We start from the raw sequence: 23,022 nt of genomic DNA on the forward strand, positions 1-23,022 counted from the left end.
GTTTAGCATCTGACTCCTGATTTCTGCTCAAGTCATGATCTCAGGGTTATGAAGTCAGTCCTGCTTCAGGCTCTGCACTCACCATGGAAGCTGCCGAGATTCGTTCTCTCCCCCTTCCCACTTCTCAAGCATGCTCTCTCACTCGCTCTCTCTTTCTCTAAACTAAATACATAAATAATAAATAAATAAATAAATAAATAAATAAATAAATAAATAAATAAAATCTTTAAAAATTTTTGACCATTAAGTTGGTGTTTGTTCTAGGTATTTTGTTTTGATGATTCCTTTTCCCAGGTTAGGGATGATCCCTTTATTCCTAGTTTCTCAGGTTTCTTTTATGAGGCATTTATTTGTACCCAAGAATCCTGAAGAGATCTAAAATTTCGCTGTCAACAACTTCTGCCAGTGGAATAATGTTTTATCTAATTTCCCCTTCCCCTTATGTTACTTTCCAGTTCCATTTCTCTGCCTTATGCAACCTCAAGACCATCATCCTCTGTCCTCGTACAGGGAGTGAAACTCACACACATACTCCACTCTTCTCATTAATTAGCGAACTCTGTTAGATAATGAGCTCACTATTCTGATTTTCAGATTGCTTTTTTTTTTTTTTACATATGGGTTTTCTTTTCTTTCTTACTAATGTAACTATGTGTTTAAAATAATGAGTATTGTATCCTCTCCCAGTATTTTAGGGTGTTTGTAGCAAGTTAATATTCCAACTATCCAATCCACAATATTGGCAGAATCAGAAATTCTCCAGTTTCATCATCATAGTTCAGAGTGCTAGAAGAAAAGAAAGAGAAGGGATAGACTTAGAAATTGGAAGAAATGCTATCAAGTAGTTTATAAGATGAAAACTACTAATGATCTAGTCTTCCTTCATAAAATGCCTATTAATGTCTATATGATGTTGTTGAATAGTGTCTCTGACACAGCATTTTCCATAGTTGCTGTGTGTACTTCCTTTGAACCTATTTGTGGAATTATGATAATGTAGCCCAAATTTGAAGGGAAGGATTCTTCATAGACATGTGAACAGTAAAGGAAGGAAGGAAGGAAGAAAGGAAGGAAGGAAGGAAGGAAGGAAGGAAGGAAGGAAGGAAGGAAGGAAGGAAGGAAGGAAAGAAGGAAAGGAAAGAAGGAAGGGAAAGGAAAGGAAAGGAAAGGAAAGGAAAGGAAAGGAAAGGAAAGGAAAGGAAAGGAAGGGAAGGGAAGGGAAGGGAAGGGAAGGGAAGGGAAGGGAAGGGAAGGGAAGGGAAGGAAAGGAAAGGGAAGGAAGAAGGAAAGGGAAGGGAAGGGAAGGGAAGGGAAGGGAAGGGAAGGGAAGGAAAGGGAAAGGGAAAGGGAAAGGGAAAGGAAAGGAAAAAAGAAAATCACAGAATATGGTTGAATGGCTTTTCTACATGGAAACCTCAAACTCTAAACAGGAAACCTTGTAAATGCATTCCTTAAGTCATTAGCTTATTCCTCTAAGAGTGACATGCTAAACATTTTTAACTTCTTTTCAAAAAATCAAGTCTTGGCTTCATAGATATGTGTTCCCATTCTGGTAAACCATCCTCTCACTGCTGCATGGGAACCCTTGCTCCATGCTGAAGGAACAGCCCTCTGTACTCAGCTGACACTGAGATGCTCCATTCCACTCCCAGGAGTCTGTTGCTCAGCAGAGGACATTGCAGCCTCAGTTGTGATGGAAGCTCACCGTGCCTGGCCCCTCCATTCCAGGGTCACACTTGTTCCCTACTCATCACATTCTTAGGGAAGAAAGGAAAGTATGCAAGGAATAAGGCTGTCCTCTCTGACCTTTCACTTATGGTCCCGTCCCTAGAGAAAAGGAGTAAGCATTCATGAGAATGAATGAGATTCTTTCCCTTAGTACCTGTCTGCCCATTGTAAGGACATTCTGTTCTGCTCTTCAGACCAAGGTAACTGTTCTCGATCTGGATCCAGGCTGCTTTTAAAAGGTATGTGTGAAGACCTGTGCCTTTCTCTCTTCCTTTTAGTCACCAAGAATTACAAGCCACAGATAGAGCTCTGCCGACTAAAACTGTCACATGGGTGGATGAATCCAAGGTCTTAACTACCAGTTGGAGGATGAAGAAATGAGGTAGTCCAGCCACGGCCACAAATATCAGTTAAAAAACGAAGCTGGTATTTTATACTCCAGTTGTGTGTCTCATAAATCATATTTCACAACAGAGTAGTGTTCGGGATAGGCAGAAAATGTAAGATTATCAGCCTTAAATCACAAATCCTTGCCCTCCTCTAACTCCTTTCTCCAATCTTTAACCAGAAACTTCTTGAAAATGCAACTTTGATGGTATTACTCTACTTGCTTAAAGCATTTGGGTTTCATGCTGCCTGGGTGGCATTGCCAGTTAAGCATCTGACTCTTGATTTCAGGTCATGATCTCAGGGTTGTGAGATGGGGTCTGCACTGAGCGCCTGCTCAGGAAAAGAGGTTCTCTCCCTCTCCCTCTGCTCCTTCTCACCTTGCCCCTGTGTGTGCTCTCTCTCAAAAAAAAGGGGGGGGGGAGGCATTTCAGTTGCTTTATTATTTGTAATGCCTCATGCCTTAATTCACCAATATTCAACACCTGCTGTCCTCAGTAGCCTAATTTTTCACTTTTCTAGTTATACTGTATTCCTCAGTCATAAATGTTCTAACAGAAACTAATTTCTTTCTAATTCTCCGCCTTGACACAGTTGTGGCAGGTTATTACTCCTGAGCCATCAAAAACTTTGAAAACGCCCTTTTGAATAATCCAAAAGAAAGTAAACGAAGCATAGACTGAAGATGCAGTTTTGTATGCAAATTATTTGATAATTCATTATTTGAATATATGTGATAGTTATTTAAAACACTGTTATTATAAAAGCAATAGATGTATGTCACAAACAACTGAAAATCATAAAAAGTGAGAAATAAAATCCCTGCTCCCTTCCACAGTCTAACAAATCTTACTCCTCAAAAGATGTTATAAATCTTCTTGGATGTTCTCTGTGCATTTAGAACACATACATTCAAGTTTTTTACTTAAAGGAAGTTCATTTCACACTGTTGTGCAACTTGTTTGTAGAATCTAAGTCATGTGTGTGCATGCATATATAAAGAATTCTTATGATCATCTATATTCCATAGTGAGGACATGATATTATTTATTTGTTGTAAATTACGCTGTCTAAATATTTTTTACTACTTCAATAATCTTTATTTGGGCTTTTGCTTTTAATCAAATCGAATTTTAATCAAGAATCTTTTTTTAAAGTTTATATCAGTTTGAAAAAAAAGTTGATATCAGTTTGTATTTACTATGGTAAATATATTTGGCAATTTTACTATACATGATTTTATTTTATATTCTATCATATTATTTTATGTTAGAGTTTCCCTTTTACCTCTTCTCCTTCTCCCTGTTTAAATTTTAGACACTTAACAGTTTCTGCTTATATTTGTATTTCTTTTATTCTCCTGATAAGCAGTTCTATTACCACTTGACTTTAGAATTTTAAATAGCAAACTTCAAACTCTTCCAATTTCTCAATTTTAAACAGTACATACCAGCTCACATAAAACAATGAAAAAAATTTAAAAAATAAAGGATTACTCCTTCAGTGCAAGCAGAATATGACTACAACCACAAACCATGGATTTTCAGAAATTTGTAAAATCTGTGAAAATTAGGACCAAATGGAGGCAGGACAAGTGAGAGCCTATATGTAATCCTACATGTTACTTTGGTTGAATTCAAGAAACAGTTCTTTGTCTCTTGTGACAGAAACCAGGATTTGGAGTGGGCCAGAGAAAAGGTTTGAAACCAGTCTATGGAGGTTTGACTCCCAAGCACAGACTGGTAAAGAAGAAAGGTCTGGACAAGGTATATCGGAGTTGTGCCATCTTTGATTTTTCTTTATTAGAATCCTCACCCCAAACCAGGTAGAGAGAAGGAAAGCTATAATCAGCTAGAGTTACATCTGATACCATAGTGAAAATAAACACTAAGTCACCGAACAGAAACAGACGGACTGGATAGAACTAAGCTTGCAGGCCTCCTGCTGAGCAATCGGCCTACTTCAGCGTGTGAAGGGAGATATGGAAGGAATTCCTGGAAGATGAACGCAGTTGTTCTACAGAGAAAAACAACAAATATGCTGAGAAAGTGTTCTGAGATGACACTCCATTGCCAATTCTAATCACCCTCCTTGCCCCTTCCCATGTTATTCTTGAGCAAAGAGCAGATTTAGATAGAATATTAGATATTAAAAAAAAAACAGTGAACAGAAAGGATTCTACATGAGACCCAGGTACATATTCAACAAAATGGGAACATGGCATGCTGTTATAAGCACGATAATCAGATAATCTGTGAAACGCACTTTAGAAGAATTACGTGGAATATGAGAATATTCCAGGCAAACCATTTCCTAGATTTGTGAAGAAATTAGTAAGACAATGAGTTGGAAAGGACACAAGATACCAAGATTCTTACTCTGTAGTTTGTTCAGGCTTCCCCTCAGCCAAAGACACCCAGGGAATCCTACATGACTTCTGAAGTCTCCCTTTTTGGTGCCTTACCCTTCAGATTCCTGGACATCCTCCAGATGCTGATCTCTGCCTCCTCAGCTCAGAAAAACAACTATATCTATTTGGATTCCAGATCCCTACATTGCACTCTGGAAATTGTACACATGCACAGGACTGGGATGATTCAGGGCTCTCATCCCATGGATTTCCTTTCTCTTAAGGATTGCTTTCTAGCACTGCCTGTTGTCCAAGACCTGGACACAGTTGCCTCATTTTGAGGGGGTGCCTTTTCTAAGGCTGTTTAAGGAAGGGAAGTAGTTGGGTACCAGTTACTCCATCATAGCCAGAAGCAGAGAGACCACTTCTTTTTCTATCAAACTCAAATTCCTCTTCTAACTAGCACTTTGAAACTCTCAATGCTTTTGTATTTGGGGTTATAGCGAGTTATATTGTGCATAAAATAAGCAAGAGCATGCACAAATGCAAAACAACATGTCAGAGATGAAGGCTGAAATAACTCACAGCTTCTACTGCTACCTGCTAGTGACAGACAATGCCCAAGCTACGTTCTCTCATATAGATTTGCACATATTAATGAAAATTCATAAAAAATAAGTTTGTAAATACAGAAGCTTCTAAATTTCTAATTCCTACTTCTACCAATCAGTGCCTTAATTTACTAAATATTGCAGCATGACATCAGAAGGTACATGTCTGATATACAGAAAACTTGAATCACAAAACGGGTGGACGACTTGATCAGGTAAGGAGACCTTCACTGATAGAAATTCCTTCAGAAGGAAAGAGATGAGTGGAAGCTTGGAAAGGTCATGAAGGTGCAGAGGAAGAAGATTTGACAAAGGACTCAGGGGGCCCAGGCCTGAGGCAAAGTGTTACCATGTAATAGGTCTACCAAATTGCTAAGAAGCCCAGTAAGTGCTGAGGCAAAGGGCTGCAACCATCCGCAGATTGCCACGCACTTTTGCAAAGTGCTGCTGCTGGAATGTCAAAGGAAGGTTTGAGGTTCCGTATTTGGTAGGCTTTGCCATTTTTCTTCCTGACTTTTCTAAGTGAGGTCTTCTTAGCACTGAGAACAGATCATTTTCTAGCCCATCAGTGAAACCCTGATCACCGTTCCTCCCTTTTTTAGAACTTTTGGTTGAGTGAGTTGCCAACTCAAAGCAATGGTGGTGTTCCTCTTCATAAAGACAATCTTTGTGATAATAGTCAACAGTGCTGTGCAGTATTTGAAGTGCTTTCCATGATCAACACACGTAATCATCGCAAGAACCATAAGAAGTAGGTATTATTATCCCAGTTTTATAGATGAGAAGCTGAACATAAAGATTAAGTAATTTGCCCAAGAGCACAAGGCTAGGAGGTGCAGAGCTGGGAGTCAGAGCCAGCCTGAACCCAGAGCCTGAGGACCTCCCTACTCTGCTTTCCTGCCTCTCGGTATCCTAAAGTGCTTACTAAACGCTGCAGATTCCTGGAGAGCTAGGAATGTCTACCCTACCAATAATTTTCCATAATATTCAGCCTGTGTTGTAGGTAAAACTATATTTTCCCCTCTGCCATGGCTATCACTTTTCAATGGACACCACCTACTTCCTTTTCCCTTCAATGAACATCTGTTTCGCAGCATCTAAGTGACCTGGTTAGAATATTGCAACTGGAGAGAGGTGGGTGGTGTTACAATGAATCCCAGCCAAGGCAAACCTTAAAACCCGGCAGCACTAATGCTCTCCAACACAGTGCACAATTTTGTTTGGTGGACCAGTTTCGATTTAGCCATCCAAGTAACTTGTCACTGCCTGGTTTACATAAGAGAGTGTACTGTGTGTGAGCATGCATGTGCATAAAACTAAGTTTCTTTCCACCTTTATAGCTCAGGCCAAATGGCTCCAGGGGTATAACTTGAAAGCATTGTAAGTGGAAACAATTCTACTTTTCTACCACAGGTTTTCAATGTAGAAAGGGATTCTTTTCTATTTAAAAAAAAAAAATCGCTAGAGGATAACAGTATTTCAAATTTATGTCATAAAGACAATTTATTACCTTTCAACTTTGAAGCAGCTACCTGAAGTAAATCGATTTTCACAGCACTCCTGAGTGTCATGTTAGTATGCCCTGCTCTGCAGATACAAAGCAGAGCAAGTGGTTTTGAGTTGTGAGTGGAGTTGACATTCAACCAGTAACTAAGATTCTGTCCTCTCTGTTAGAAATAAACTTTACCTTCATGCCTGCCCCTGGACATACAAGCCTCTGTGTTCTCTCTGTGAAAGCCATAATAATGAATGGATTATGTCTTGATTTTCACTCATTCCTCTACTCATTATTCATTCACTTATGCAAACAAGTATCTGAGAGTTGACTCCAAAGGACTGCGTCAGGTGCTGTGATACAATTATGACCCTACACTGGAGGATACTTCTAGTCTAAAAGCTGAAACATACATGTAGACGATGTCACTATGTGCTGCAAGTACCCTGCCTGAACTATGCAGAAGGGCCCTGAATCATGGGGGATCGCTGAAGAGGAAAAGGTAGCTGGCTGGGAGGAGGAGGGAAGGAAGCAGAGAAGGCTTCACAGAGAAGGTGGTGATGGAATTGTTTCAAAGATGAATAGGAAGTTGTCACATGGAGGAGGGTGGGAAGGTATGCTGCGCAGAGGATACAGCATGTGTAAAGAAAGGACTACATGGGGATCCCTGGGTGGCTCAGCAGTTTAGCGCCCGCCTTTGGCCCGGGGCATGATCCTGGAGTTCCAGGATCGAATCCCACATCAGGCTCCCTGCATGGAGTCTGCTTCTCCCTCTGCCTGTGTCTCTGCCTCTCTCTCTGTCTCTCATGAATAAGTAAATAAAATCTTTAAAAAAAAAAAAAAAAGAAAGAAAGAAAGAAAAAGAAAGGACAACATGATGTATGTGCCATGGCCCATTCTGAGAGATGAGTGGTGTGGTATGATGGGAGCAAAATCTAGGGTGCTAAGCGCCAGCATCAAGAGAGAGGAACAGTCTGAGGCTGGATTGGAATGAACCCTGTATTTTGTGACAAAGAGTTTGTACTTTATTCTGTAAGTTCTAAAGAGCTATGTGTGTGAAAAGCAGAGAGAGGATGAGAGAAACAGAATAAGCAGCAGGATGGTGCTTACTCTTTAATAGGAAATGGAGCACAAATTACAAAATATAGTACCAATTACTTTTTTTCCTTTCAACTGGATTTTTTTTTTTTAACTAAGGAGCTTTTCCATGAGGCAACCTTATCTTTACATGTTCATATATATTTAGAAAATGAGGCATCTTTTAGTTTCTAAGGGCGTATTTGCTCTGGACTTCAAAGTAGGGAGCTGGGTAGCCTCCCAGGACCCCCAACTATATAATACTGGTGTCACCATTTCTTTGTTTCAATATATTCTGTTCAACTGTCCAAAAGACTGATTGGGACAAAACAGCTTCTTTATGGGGCTAAAACAAAATTAAACTTCTCTGTTCTGAGGTATTGCCGCTAAAAAAAAAAAAAAAAAGGAAATGCCTTTCTAGATTCCTAAGGTAATGCATTTCTCAGTTTGTGTTTGGGAATATACCTAAATGGTGTCTAAAGTCAAATATAGGGCATGTGATAGTATATGGGACAGAAAGACTGGGGACAGCCAGAATGGGAAATGAGACACAAAAACAAGAAGACGAGACCAATCATCAAATGAGAAGTTGCTGAGGGAAAAAGACTAAGGATTCTTTTTTTAATTTGACATATTTTTATTGTGTACAATTCACCCTTTTAACTATTTTTACGGACACAACTCCACGGCATAAAGTAGACTCACCTTGTTGTGTACCCAATACCACTACCTGTCTTCAAAACTTTTGCATCTTCTCTAGCCCAAACCCTGTGCCCAGTAAACAATAACTCTCCATTGCTTCCTCTCCTTCCTTGCCCCTGGCAACTATCATCCTTTCTTCTGTTTCTCTGAATTTGATTACTCTAGAAATCTCATATAAATGGAGTCATACCATATTTGTTCTTTTGTGACTGGCTTATTTCACTTAGTGTGACGTCTTCAAGGTTCAGCTGCTTTGGAGCATTTGTCAGAATTTCCTTCTTTTTAAGGCTGAATGAGAGTCCATCAGATGTGTATACCACATTCTGTTCATCTATTCATCTTACAATTGACACTTGAGTTGCTTCTATCTTGCAGATATTGTGAATAATGCCTCTGTGAGTAGAAGGGTATAGATATCTGAGCCAGGGAATTTTTTATTAGCAATGTAAGGAGAAAATTGAAGCAACATGCTGCTGAAGGAAAATTTGGCCAACATTAGACAAAGCGTAATAGTATGATGCTATTACAATCCTTGAAACACCCCAGTTTTTATGAAAAGGGAAAATGAGGCCATTTTGTTTACAGGGGGGCCAATATCATTTGGTTGAATATAAAGATGAAATTGAATATGACCAAAGTATATTGAATTAAAGTAGAGGAAGACATTAATTATAAGTAGGGAAATCAGGAAATGCTTCGCAAGATGGTGGCTTTCAGCTACACTTGACCTTTCTCAGCCAAGACTGCCTCCTGGATGGGAATGACCTTGGCATCGTGGCCTTGGAAAATCAGGAGGAGAAGTTTCCCAGTGTGTTCAGTAAACTCTGCTTGGTTCATAAAGTTGAACCTCTAGAGAGTATCAATTTTTCATTATGCAGCTTTAGTTACACATGCAGAGTGGTTCAGAGAACTGATCTCTATCTTCCCTTGCCTATCCTCTCAGCTCTCCTGATTTCACTTAGAATGCATGACTGGGTGATGGGCACTGAGAGGGGCACTTGATGGGATGAGCACTCGGTATTATTCTATATGTTGGCAAATTTAACACCAATAAAAAATAAATTTAAAAAAATTTAAAAAAAAAAGAAATGTAATGCACTAAAAAAAAAAAAAAAGGAATGCATGATTGTATTCAAACAATTCTTCCAGGAAATACCACACATATGAGTGAGTGCAAACGCTCCTTGCCCTAATACCCTATGCCCACTCTTCACCAAGATAAATCTTAGAATACAACTTTTCCTCCATTTAAAGACGGGAAGTGAGAACTGACAAAGGCCTATAAAGGGCACAGGAGACTTTTGGTAATTAAAAGGTTCTAAATGTGTAATTTAAATAGGCTCCGAGAAGAAATGGAACCTTCCAGGAGTGTTTGAAATGGCAACTCTCTAATGCAACAGCAGCAGGCAGTAATGGAAAATCCTACTTTGGCAGAAAAAAAGAAACAGGTTTTATCATTAAAGGTGTGGTAAAAAGATTTTGTAAATTAATGCATAAATCAGTCAACCTGTATTTTAATTAACTTAGCCAAAAACGCTAGGGACAAAAAAATTGTCTGAGTTTAGAATGAAGTATAAATCACTCACTAAGGGGGATCCCTGGATGGCTCAGTGGTTTGGCCCCTGCCTTCGGCCCAGGGCATGGTCCTGGAGTCCTGGGATCGAGTCCCATGTCAGGCTCCCATCATGGAGCCTGCTTCTCCCTCTGCCTGTGTCTCAGCCTCTCTCTCTCTCTCTGTGTCTCTCATGAATAAATAAATAAAATCTTTAAAAATAAATAAATAAAAAATAAATCACTCACTAATTTTATAATAATAATACACATACAGAAAAGTGCAGAAACTATCGGTACACAGTTTAGTGAGTATTTACAAGTGAACATATCCATGTAACTGCTGTCCAAATCCAGAAAGTGAACGTTATTAGCACTCTAGAAGGCTCTGACTTGTTACCCCCCATTACTCTCTGCCCCATCCCCAAAGATAACCACTTTTTCTGACACATTGATTAATTTTGCCTGTTTCTGAACTTTACATAAGTAGAAAGAATATAGATTGAATTATATAGTACTCTTTTGTGTCTGGCTTCTTTTGCTCACCATTATTTTTGTGAGATAAATCCATAATGTGTAAATGTCTAGATTTTTCTTTCTATATAGTGTTCCATTGTGTAGATATACCACAATTTCATGTTGATTCTTTTATTGATGGACATTTGCATAGTTTCCAGGAAAGGACTATTACTAATAGAGCAGCTATAAGTATCCTAGTACATTCCAGGTTTGGGTATGTATACATTTCAGTTGGGTACATGCCTAAGGGCAGAACTGCTGGTCATAGATGATGCACATGTTCAGCTTTAGCAGATACTACAAAAAGTTTTCAAAAAAAAAAAAGTTTCCAAATGGTGTGCCAATTACAATTTCATCTGCAGTGTACAAAAGTTTCAATTGCTCCACATTCTTGTCAACACTTGATATTTTCCATCTTTTCCATTTTAGCCATGCTGGTGCTAATTTATGTTTCTATTATAACTAATAAATTTAGCCTGTTGGATATCCTCTTTTGCAAAGTACCCTTTCAAGCTTCTACCCATTTTTTTATTGGTCTGTCTGTCTTATTGATTTGTAACGATTTTTATACATTGGCATATATTCAGAAAATATCTGTGTGGGTGTATGAGTTCTCTGTCAGGTAGAAGTTTTACAATTATCTTTTCCCATTCTTTAGGTTGCCGTTTTACTCTCTTGATGCCTTTTGGTGAATAAAAGGTTTTTTTTTTAAGATTTTATGTATTTATTCATAAAGGACAGAGAGAGAGAGAGAGGCAGAGGCACAGGCAGAGGTTAGAAACAGGCTCCTTGCAGGGAGCCTGATGCAGGACTCAATCCCAGGACCCTGGGATCACGACCTGAGCCAAAGGCAGATAGATGCTCAACCACTGAGCCACCCAGGTGTCCCATGAATAAAATTCTTTAAATACCCACCATTTGCTTCAACGTGGATGGAACTGGAGGGCATTATGCTGAGTGAAATAAATCAATCGGAGAAGGACAAACATTATATGGTCTCATTCATTTGGGGAATATAAATAATAGTGAAAGGGAATAGAAGGGAAGGGAGAAGAAATGGGTAGGAAATATCAGAAAGGGAGACAAAACATAAAGATTCCTAACTCTGGGAAACGAACTAGGGGTGGTGGAAGGGGAGGAGGGCGGGAGGTGGGGGTGAATGGGTGACGGGCACTGAGGGGGGCACTTGACGGGACGAGTACTGGGTGTTATTCTGCATGTTGGCAAATTGAACACCAACAAAAAATAAATTTATTATATAAATAAATAAATATTCAAAAAATAATTTAAAAAAATAAAAAATATAATAATATACATTATCATTTTTTTTTCTTGATGGTTACTTTTTGGAGTCCTTTTAATATTTTTCTACTAAAAGCTTTTTTGCTTTTTTTTATATTTAGATCTGGAATCCATATGGAACCGACTTATGTCTTGATATTAGGTAGGGATTAAGATACAGATGCATATGTGTGTCTGTTTTGCTTGGTAGCATTTATTTTTAAAAATCCCTTTCCCAATCATCCTGCATTGTCATCTTCCCAATATAAGATCCATCCCAATATAAGATCCATTGATCTTATGTTTGGATCTGTTTTCCCGGTCTCAAATCTATTCCATTCATTGGTATATTTATCTTTAATACTATGCTATATTATTTACTATAGCTCTATAAAGGTCTAGCTATCTAGTAGTATAATTCTTTCACATTTGTTATTTTCCTCCTTCAGGATTACAGTAACTATTCTTGGTTCTATGCATTTCTATACTCATTTTAAAATAACTTTTATCAGGGTGCCTGAATGGTTCAGTTGGTTAAATATCCTACTCTTGGTTACAGCTCAGGTCATGATTTCATGAGCCTTGAGATCCAGCCCCAAGTTGGGCTCAGCACTCAGTGGGGAGTCTCCTTGAAGTTTCTCTCCCTCTGCCCATCCCTCACCTCTAAAATAAATAAATCAATCCTTAAAATGATTTTTATCAATTTCCATAGCAAAATATGCTATTTCAAATTGTGTTAAATCTATGGTTTAATACAGAAAACATTAACATCTCTAACACATTGAATCTTGAATCATTAACATCACCTAACCCCCCTATTTATCTTGCTTTTCTCTAATTTCTTTCCGTAATGTTTCTAGTTTCAGTACAAAGTTTCCACATTTGTTTTCTACTTGTGCTGGTAAGTTGAAGCCCCACTGATTTTTGTAAATTGACTCCAGCAAATTTGCCAAATTGACTTGTATCCAGCAAATTTGCCAAATTGACTCTTATATGGTTTCTCTATGGATGATGATGGATTTTCTGTCTACACAATTATGTCACTTCTGAGTAATTCTATCTCTTATTTTCCTATTTCTATACATCTAAATATTCTGCACTTGCCTACTGAACTGTCTGGTAGCACATTCAGTATAATGCTGAATAGAAGGATGCTAATGGGCATCCATGTTTCATTCCCAATCCTGAGTCCAAGCTTTTAATGTTTCATTTTTACTATGTGCAGCTTAGCTATATCATTTTTATAGGTCCCCTTTATCAGATTAAAAAGTTCTCCACTATTTTTCTAGTTTCCTGAGAAAATTTTGAGCTCTTGTTAAACTATGTTAAGTGTACTTTCTCTACTTGTGAGGAGATTGCATGGTTTCTCTCTTTCATTCTCTTATTGAGTTAAAATATATTCGCTGATTATCAATGGTAAATAGTCTTACATTCCTGAATAAACCAAAGCAGGTTATGATGTATTATCCTTTCCATATTTTACTACTCACAATTTTTTTTGGAATTTTTGCATATATGTTCTTGAGAAATTGAACTATAATTTTTCTTTCTTATGATGTCCTTGTCATGTTTTGGGATCAAGCTATGTTGATCTAATAAAACAAAATGGAAAGTGTTTCCACTTTTTTAATTATCTGGGAGCACTAATGTAAGGTTAGTATTTGTTCCTCCTTAAATATTTAGTAAAATCCACTAGTGAGTCTATCTGAGTGATCCTGATACTCTTTTTTGGAAAGGTTTTTAATTATGCACTCAATTTAATAGTTATATGGCTATTCCAGTTTTTCATTTTTTTCCTTTTATTTTTTAAAATTGAATTTTGCTAAGAATCTGTCCATTTTATCTACCTTTTCAAAATTCATTGGCATAAAGTTCATAGTAAAATCTTATTACTGTCTTTGTAATGTCTCCAGAATCTGCTTTAGTGACTCTTCTTTCATTCCTGATGTTAGTAATTTTATTTCTCTTTCTCTATATCTCTCTTTCTGTCTCTCCTTACTCTTTACCCTCTTAGCCTTGATGCACATTTGTTAATTATATTGTTTTTCTTTTAAAGAATCAACCTTTGGGGTTTTTTTTACATTTTTTATATTTACATTTTTACATTTTACATTTATTTATCATTTTATTTCTTCATTATTTTTTGCTATGTCTTTATGATTTTCTTCCTTTTGCCTTTCATTATATTTAGTTCCTTCTTTTTGAGGTGGATGCATTGCTTTTTAATCTTCCTTCCTTTTGTATCTACTTTATGGCTATAAATTCCCTTGTGATCACTGTCTAGTCCACTAGATTTAATATATGTTTATTATGATTTGGCATAAAATATTTTCAAATTTCTGTTGTAAATTTTTCTTTGACCATGGGTCATTTATAAGCACATATTCCTTATTTTTTAAAGGCAGAATTTTCCTTTTTAAAAAAAATATTTTATTTATTTATTCATGAGAGACACAGAGAGAAAGGCAGAGACATAAGTAGAGAGAGAAGCAGGCTCCCTGCTGGAAGCCTAATGAGTGACACAATCCCTAGACCCTGGGATCACAACCTGAGCCAGGAGCAGATGCTCAACCACTGAGCTACCCAGGTGCTCCCAATAAGGAATTTTCTTATTATTTGTTTATACACTTCTAGCCTAACTGTCTCATTGTGCAAGCTGAAACTTTTAGTACAATATTGAAAAGAAGTAGTACCTTGTCTTATTTCCAATATTGTGAATAACTGTTCTGTATTTTTCCTTTAAGTAAAATGTTTGCTACAGGATTTTTTTAGATATATATTACCATGTTAAGAAAGCAGAACATGTAATCCTAATCATTATGATATACTTCTTTCACTAAGTAATATTCAGAGTATTTTACTTTATTCCACTTGTCTCCTAAACTTGGCCTAAGTTAAGAAAGCTCTCCTTTAAAAAAAAAAAAAAAGGAGTTTATTCATTTATTCATGAGAGACACAGAGAGAAAGAGAGGCAGAGACACAGGCAGAGGGAGAAGCAGGCCCCACCCAGGGAGCCCGATGTGGGACTGGATCCCGGGAGCTCAGGATCACGCCTTGAGCTGAAGTCAGACACTCAACCACTGAGCTACCCAGAAGTCCCTAAGAAAGCCCTCCTTATGAAGAACAGGGCTTCCAAACCAAGACACATCCCAATATTTTAATTTTCTGCACCCACAATGGATTTCTCTATAAACCACTTCTTTAGAAAGAAAGTAACTTGTTCCTCTGCTGTGGGATTCCGAGAAACATGTTTCTGGGTCATTTCAGATCTGAGAGCTGATGAGGACCCAGGGGTGAATCTTAAGACGTGGTATTTTTGCATTGTTTTCCACGTAATTGGGCATTTATTGCCTTTACCCTCCTCCATTCCCCATGTCCCCTCCACAGACACACTTCCACCAACAGAGAAAGAGGATCCCCTATCCATCACCCAAGTCATATTGTTTCCTTATCCTATGGTATCTGCATTGCAACTTCTATGTTTGTGGGCTAAAGAGATCCATTCAGTCCCTTTTTTTTCTTTTAAGATTTTATCTATTTATTTTAGACAGGGTGGGGAGCCCAACTCAGGGTTCGATCTCACAACTCTGAGATCATGACCAGAGCCAAAATCAAGAGTAGAGTGCTCAGTTGACAGAACCACCCAGGCACCCCGGTTCGGTCCCTTTCTACTTCCTAAAGTGATTTTCCATTCTCAGAGATCAGCAAATGAAATATTTATGTGAGTAACAACTTCTGCAAGTACCTATTTAGTGCAGAGAAAGTAAAGAAACAGTTTGTGCTCCCCTATTACCCTCAGGCACTAAGCAGACATCGCTAATCTTTCACAGAATAGAGTCTGACTATCCTTCCCAACACAGCCCGCTGGACTTCCTTCAAGAGCATTTCTTCCTTACGACTGGGGCAGATACCTACTCCTCTCCTCTGTAAAAGATCTTTACTGTTAGCCCTAAAGTTGGGAAGCCCTTTGGTGGAGGGTGTAAACTTTAGGTTTCTTCTTATAAACAAGTATAGGATCTCTTTTCAGCCACCCTCTAAAGAGTGGAAAACACTGTCCTTAATATAGCACGATAATATCTTCACTTTTTAAAATGTAGATTTCATTTTTCCTATAGTGAGAAAAATATCAGTATCTCAGAAAAATGGGACCAGTTGCCAAAACAGAGTTGTGTTTTTTAATGGGACAAGGGTTGAAATTCACTTGTATCCTTGATATTTTTAAATAGAAAAAAAAATCAAAGCCAGATGATTCACTGTATTGTGATTGGTTTTCATTTCATTTCTTCCTCTTCAGTTTCCAATATTCATCTGTCCAGTCTAATCTCATAACTTGGAAGTTGTTAAAAGTCCTTTTTCTTTTCCATCTCTTTTCCTCATGCCTTAAGCTTCCAAGGCTTCTCTAATTAGATGAATAAGTGATAAATCTGTTCATGACTTGTGCAGCAAAGCAAAGGTCTTTCTCTCTCCAGGCTCCCACACATGCCTCCAGAGCAGAGCAAAGGCCTGGTCAGTCCTGGTTACTCCCAAAGAGGTAAAGGGAACTACATTATAGCTTAAATTGATTGTTCTTTTCTTTGGAGAATTGCTGGCAGCTTCTTTGAGTCGTAAAATGCTTTGCATATATAGAGAGTGGGTTGAGTGATCCGCTGAGTAGGCAATCACGCATTCTGTAGAGAAATGAACAAAAGCCTCTTCTAACAAATGTGAGCGAGAATAAATCCTCTTTTTCTGCTCTTCTTGACTCCTATGAATACATTAGTGAAATGGTCATTCCCATAAAAATTAAAATCCACGTTAGTGTTCCAAAGATAGTTTTCACTGTATACACAGAAAAAAAAAATGGTACTGTGGAATAGCAATATATTGCATGGCACAAGGGGCCACATTTCTACCTTCCTGAATCCCATGACCTTAAAGACTGACTATTGGGTTGTGAGGCGACAGGTCACAGTTGCTAAGATGATCTCAGTTGTTTTGCTCGTGTCTGGATCTGCAAATACTCTCTGGGCCCCTCCAGTCTCTCTTACTTCCCTCTTGCCATCATTCTTTGCTGGCATTCAAGAACAAGCACATAAGGGACTGACACATGAGAGCCCCCCCCCCAAATTTAAGAAAACATGAAGGATTTGGGATGGAATGAGGAGGCCAGTGCAGAAGAGCCAGCTTCTGTTCTATTTACTTCATGTGTATTTCTCAAGAGAAAGATGTTCCCTTTCCAGAGCCTGGGACCACCCAGGACAGTGAAGCAGTCTTGAGACAGGCAGCCTCGTCAGGTGGGTCTCCTTGGGCACAAGTTGTCTTACTTCTCAAGAGATTGGCTGAGAAATCCAGTCATGTTGCATAACAGATCCTGGGGCTTCAAATTTTAACACACACAGATTTCAGGAGGAGGGAAGGCGGACTTAGGGCAATCCCTATCACGTCCTCCTTTCCAAACTCCTTGCTGTTCTACTTGAATCCCCTCTTCTTATTTATTCCTTGGTGCCCCCACCCCCACTGCCACCAAGTCCCTGTAACAGCGCACTGACCTACTTGGAAGTTGGCTGCAGATCTGAGAATCCCAGTCCTTCCCCGGTTTCTGTGGTTGCCACATTCATTACTCATAAAAGACACAGGGAGTCCCAACTCTCCACGGAGCCTCTGGCCTTTACTTTACTTTATTTATTTGTTTATTGATTTTGCCGCAGCTCACACTGGAGCCCAGGGAGGGTCTGTCCACTCAACCAAGAAGGCGAGCATGGAAGCTTTGCTAGAAAGAGCCCTCAGTTCTAGCATCTCAATCAGGTGAGAGTTGGGTGCTCAGGTGGTTTTGTTTTGGTTTTGGTTCTTAAGATTAGCCCAACTAAAATGTTATATGTTTTCATGATTGTTCAACCATGTGTAATTTTTTAAAACATGAGTATTACTAGAAGCAAAGGAAATGAGTTTTCCTGCATGTGCAATATTTAAAAATAACAATGCCAAATGTAAATAAAAAGGGAAGGTACTTCCTGTAAGTTTGTGAAGGATTCTGAAAATAGCTTCAAGTCTGAGCCAATGTTAATACAGTTACACAGCCAGAATTTCCATGAAAGCATTGGTACCTTGGGTGTTTGTACTAGTAAAATTGTGCAAATATCTGCAGCCTGGATGCTCTGCTCACCACAGCTTGACTGTCCCGCACACGGTGACTTGAGATTCCTTAGTTCTCATGCCACTTTTTAACCCCCAATTAAAAAGGTGGCAGTCATGTACCTTGTGATGTCCAAAGACTTTCAAACCTGTGCTGTATTTTATAAAATAGCATGAAACCTGGCTGTGTCACTAAACCAACACACTGAAGGGGTTTTGATCATTCTGTGAGTATAGAGGTGTGTAAGTGTACATGGGGTGGGGGGGCAGGAGAACTTTCCTCTCCTCACCACACTGCCCTTTACAGTAGCTCCCTACATCATACAATAATGAAAGTCTTTCTCCATATCCAACAACACAGTCACCACTTTTCCAGGTATGTTCTCTTAATTATCTCATTTAATCTTCACAGAAATCCAATGCAGTACAGAAGCCAGAAACTACTATTTTCACTTCAGAGATGAGGGAACCCAAAAACTCAGAAAAGATAGAAAATTGAGTAATCCCTGAATGTTCAATTTCAAGGATGATTATAATTTTTAAAAAACTAAGGAGGCCACTTAGAGTAGAAAGTAGTATTTTTCCAAATGAGGATATTAAAGAAAATGCTCATAAATGCTCATCAATAATTATGATAATGGTCAACCCCACACACTGTAGCACGCACTTACCGTGGGCTATGACATTGGATTTCCTTGATGAGAATCCCAGTTTCATCACTTAGCAGCCATGAGACCTGGGCAAATCAGTTGACATCTTGGTGCATCCTCTTCCTCACCTTCAAGATCAAAGTAATAGCACCTATTTTATAAATTTGTTGTGAGTACTAAGTTAATATTTGTCAAGTGTGCAGGGCAATGTCTAGCTTAAGTAAGCACTGCTGCTATTTGTCAAATAAATAGTCTCATTTAGTCCCCACAACAGGCCAAAGAGATGAACAGCAAGGTTAACCAAATTACTGAAGGCCATACAGATAACAGATGGCAAAGCAATGCTCTCACCCAGAAAATGTAAGCCTAGAAGCCACAAACTTAAGGGCTATGCCACACGGAGCATTAGCCTTTCAATTTTCTATAAAAAGGGGACTTTTTACCCCTAAAATTAAATAGGATATGGCATTATGATAAAGGACACCTTTCCTAAGGAAAGACAATTAGAGATTATACAAAGGTATATATTCACATTTATATTTTTATTTCCTTAATATATATGCATACATATATATGTTTATATACACTAAATCGTATCTCTTTTAAAGTTTTTATTATGTAATAACAAAAACTTGGCTGTGGGTGGTACTGGCCTATGGAGAACATTGGCATTATTGATTTGGTTTACTGAACTAGGGGATCCTTGAACAAATTCTCTTGTGTGTCTCTGAAATCTACCCACTGTCTCTCAGCAAGCAAGGCACAGTAGCATCTGTGTGCTGGTTTTCCAGAAAGCAAATTCCAGATACTGTAACAAATAAAAGCTGTAATACTTCTTCTCGTCTTCTGCTGAGAAGAAAGAGTATAGGTCCCATGCAATCTGTGTCAAATAAATAATAGAATCCTGAGTAAACATTTCATGACCCTCCAAAAGATCTATCTACCTTCAAATGAGATATAATTAGGAACTCAGAATATACTCAATCTCCTACTACTGCTTTGAAGAAGCCATTGGTTGTCTCTATTCTTCATCCATAAGAATAAAGGCATAGTGGAAAGTCTAAGACCACTCAGACTTGAGATGAGACAAATCTTTCGGCAGAGGGATGAAACCTGTATGGATAATATTTGAATGGAATTTAATAATGGTTAGAGTAGAAAATAAAGATCAAAGAAAAACCTTTCCCTGGTCTCTTGGGACCTTGAATGTTCTGTCTCATTGTTTAAAATGACTCCTGATTTGGGTAAGGTCCTGAACAATTCTTCAAGCTTTCATGGCTAATAAAGTCAGAAAAACCTCCTGACCCTAGTTCAGGGGAACTCTTATCCCATGATACTGGGTCTTGGAGTTGGTGACTATCAGGACTTCGACACACAGTCTGGTGTTCTGGCAAACTCTTCCTGAAGGGCTTTCTTCAGCCTGATCTGATCCAGGGGACATAGAAATTACCATGTTCCCTATGGGTCCCAGAAAGACCATGGTTCTGGATGCTTTGCATCCAATCACACTGGATTTATTTTAAAAAGATTTCATTGCAGGAAAATGCATGTAACATACAATTTATCTCTTCACATTTAATTTTTTGTTTTGTTTTCTGAGGGTGGGGGGAAGGGGCAGAGGGAGAAGGAGAATCTTAAGTAGGGATTGATCTCACAACCCTGAGATCATGACCTGAGCCAAAATCAAGAGTCAGATGCTAAACAAAAAAAAAAAAAAAAAAGTCAGATGCTCAAAAGACTGAGCACCCAGGTACCCCTACCCTTTCACCATTTTAAGTATACACTTCAGGACAGTAAATATGTCTATAATGTTATGCAACTATCACCACCATCCATCTTCATCAACACTTTTAATCTTGTAAAGCTGAAACTCTATAACCATTAAAAAAAAATAATCCACCAAGCACTTGGCAATCACCCTTCCACTTTCTGCTTCTATGATCTTGACTACTTTAAGTGCCTAAGGAAAGATAATTAGAATCATACAGTATTTGTCTTTTTGTGACTGGTTTATTTCACTTAGTGTAATGTCCTCAAGTTTCATCCATGCCATAGCATATGTCAGAATTTCCACACTGGAATCTTCTTAAGGCTCAAAGAAAATATCCTATTTGCCTGATGTATTTGGGAGTACAGAAAAATGGCAAACTTTGAAGGCATTAGCAGGCCTCCCTACTTTTTCATCACAAACGCAGATGGAAATGCAGAAAATGTATTACTCATACAATTCTCATGGTTTGAAAGCTTTCACCTCTATTACCATAGCAGGTACTATCCTCTATGGTAAGTAATATTTTTACATCTCTGTTCTACCTTACAGTCTACTGTAATTCTGAACTTCCTGAAACACTGATTTCCTTCTGCCATTTCCTAACAAAAGAGAATGCATGGCTCTTTACCTGTGATTCCCTTTCTAATTTTTATGGCCTTCCATCCCCTGCCTATTCCCCTGCTCATGGCTTATCCAGTCTGACTTTGACAGTTTGATTTGTTTACAGTTCCTCCTCCCCTCTCCAACCTTGCCATGACTTCCCTCCAAGCAGAATGCACTTCCCCACCCTACTGATACTGGGCTTGGATATGTCAGTTTTGCCAAATGGAGTGAATGGAAGTGACAAGTTGTTAGTTCTGAGCCAAAGATTTAAAAGGCATGGCAAGATTCTTTGGGCCCTTTTGAGCTTCTGGCATCTTCTATTACAGAGCATGTGCCAAGTTGTCAGAGATCCTGCAGCTTGAGTCCTAGGATGAGTAAATATGGCTTGTAGCCTAGAGTTAAATCCAGATGAACCCAGGAAATCTTAGCCAAACTCAGCAGAGGCATACCTAATCTGTGGACTCATGAGCAAGAAATAAATTGTTGTTGGTGCAGTCTATTAAGATTTGGGGCTTGTTTGATACACAGCAACATTGCAGCAAAACTGACTGATACACTAACCTCAAACTATACTCTTCATCTTGAGATATGTCTCTTGCTCTAACTTAGCTTTCTGGTCTCCAAATATACCAGACTTCTCTCTGCCTCAATTATGATCCTTGTGCCCTTTCCCTCCTCTACATTTGTAAATCCCAGGTCAAGCTCCCCTTCACATGTGAGATTTTCTCTAAATTTCCCTCTACAATTTGTAAACGTGTCCTCAAGTTTAATATGGACTGAAATCAATACCTTTTTATTCTGATTTATTTCATTTCTAAATAAAACGATTGACTCATCTTCACCTACCATTCTATTTCATGACACCTTGTTGAGAAAGTAGATTATCAATATAGTAGAAAATACTTTGGCATTGAGTCAAAAGGCAAGGGTCAAATCTTGCTTCTGATTAGAAACTTGAGCAAGTTACACAATCTCTCTGAGCATCAGTCTCATCACCTTCAAAATGGTGGCTATAATATCAGATTTAGAGGAAAGCATAAATAAGATGAAGTAACTCCATGCTCTACACCCCTTCCTCACTTACATTCACTAATGTCCACCCCATTCCAATCACTTTGTTTTATTACTTCTGTTGTGAAGAAAAAAAAAATCCTTTCACACAGATGATTGAAATAGATTTTCCATGAATTTTTATCAAATAGAAAAAAACAAATCAATCACTTTTCTAGTATTTTATGTGACATCAAATTTAAGCCCAGAAGTGCTAAGATTCATGTTAACTATAGTAGAAAGTTAATATATATTTCCTTCTTTGCGGTCTAACCTAGAAGACAAACTAACAAGCCCACTTTAAAATTATTAGAAAACAATTAAAACATAAATTATATGGTCTGGATTTTTTTTTAAAGATTTTATCTATTTACTCAAGAGAAAGAGCACATTTACTTGGGAGGAGGAGCAGAGAAAGAAGAGATACTAGCTCTCCATTGGGGAGGGGGCATGTCTTAGAGCTCCATCCTAGGACCCCAAGTTGTAACCCGAGCCAAAGGAAGATGCTTAACTGACTGAGCCACCTAGGCGCCCCATATATTTTTTAAAGTTCAATAAAAATAAGTAATCCAAGTAGTCTAAGAAGTGAAAAAGTTTTTAAGAAAGCACTTGGGCTGAATATTATATCTGTAATATCAGGGTAGGCAGAAGGCTGAAAGAAAGGTGTTCCAGGTAGGGTGTGAATAACATCAATGAAGCCCAGTGGTAAAGGAATGGGACAGTTTATGCAAAGACAGTAGAAATATCAATCTAGAGGAATGGCTTTATGTACCAACCAGAAAACAAAATGAGATTTTTTTAATATAATGGGGCCAGATTAAGAAAAACCAGGAACAACAGTTCTGGTTATTTCAGCAACAACAACTGGGACTTTATGTTGCTGCTAAGAGTAAACTATTATGTGTTCTTGGAAAGAACAATGATCTAAAGGATAGACAGATAATAAATATAGTTTATTATTCTCTCAGCTCTTGATAATTATACAAAAGTATGCTGCATTTGTTAGCACTTCTACTTTTTTTTTCTCCCTCTTAGAGCCAGAAATGTATTTCCCTCAAGTGTAGACCTAGCAGAGGTAAAAACCTTTTTAATCAACCTTTCTAAGAATTATAGTAAATAATGATATCTTTTTTAAG

The 23,022-nt window shown here is 38.2% G+C and overlaps 1 long non-coding RNA gene across 8 annotated transcripts in view; it reads left to right on the forward strand.

Annotated features, from left to right (window-relative positions):
• LOC102156548 overlaps positions 1–23,022 on the forward strand; it is a 76,684-nt gene that overhangs the window by 19,663 nt on the left and 33,999 nt on the right. For all 8 annotated transcript variants that reach the window (XR_005380003.1, XR_005379995.1, XR_005379999.1 and 5 more), the window contains 3 exons: positions 5,221–5,291; positions 5,679–5,827; positions 17,389–17,485. This is a non-coding gene — a long non-coding RNA (uncharacterized LOC102156548). The remainder of the gene's footprint in view (positions 1–5,220; positions 5,292–5,678; positions 5,828–17,388; positions 17,486–23,022) is intronic.

The sequence above is a fragment of the Canis lupus genome, chromosome 27 (genome assembly GCF_011100685.1).
Source record: "Canis lupus familiaris isolate Mischka breed German Shepherd chromosome 27, alternate assembly UU_Cfam_GSD_1.0, whole genome shotgun sequence".
Classification (NCBI taxonomy): Eukaryota; Metazoa; Chordata; class Mammalia; order Carnivora; family Canidae; genus Canis; species Canis lupus.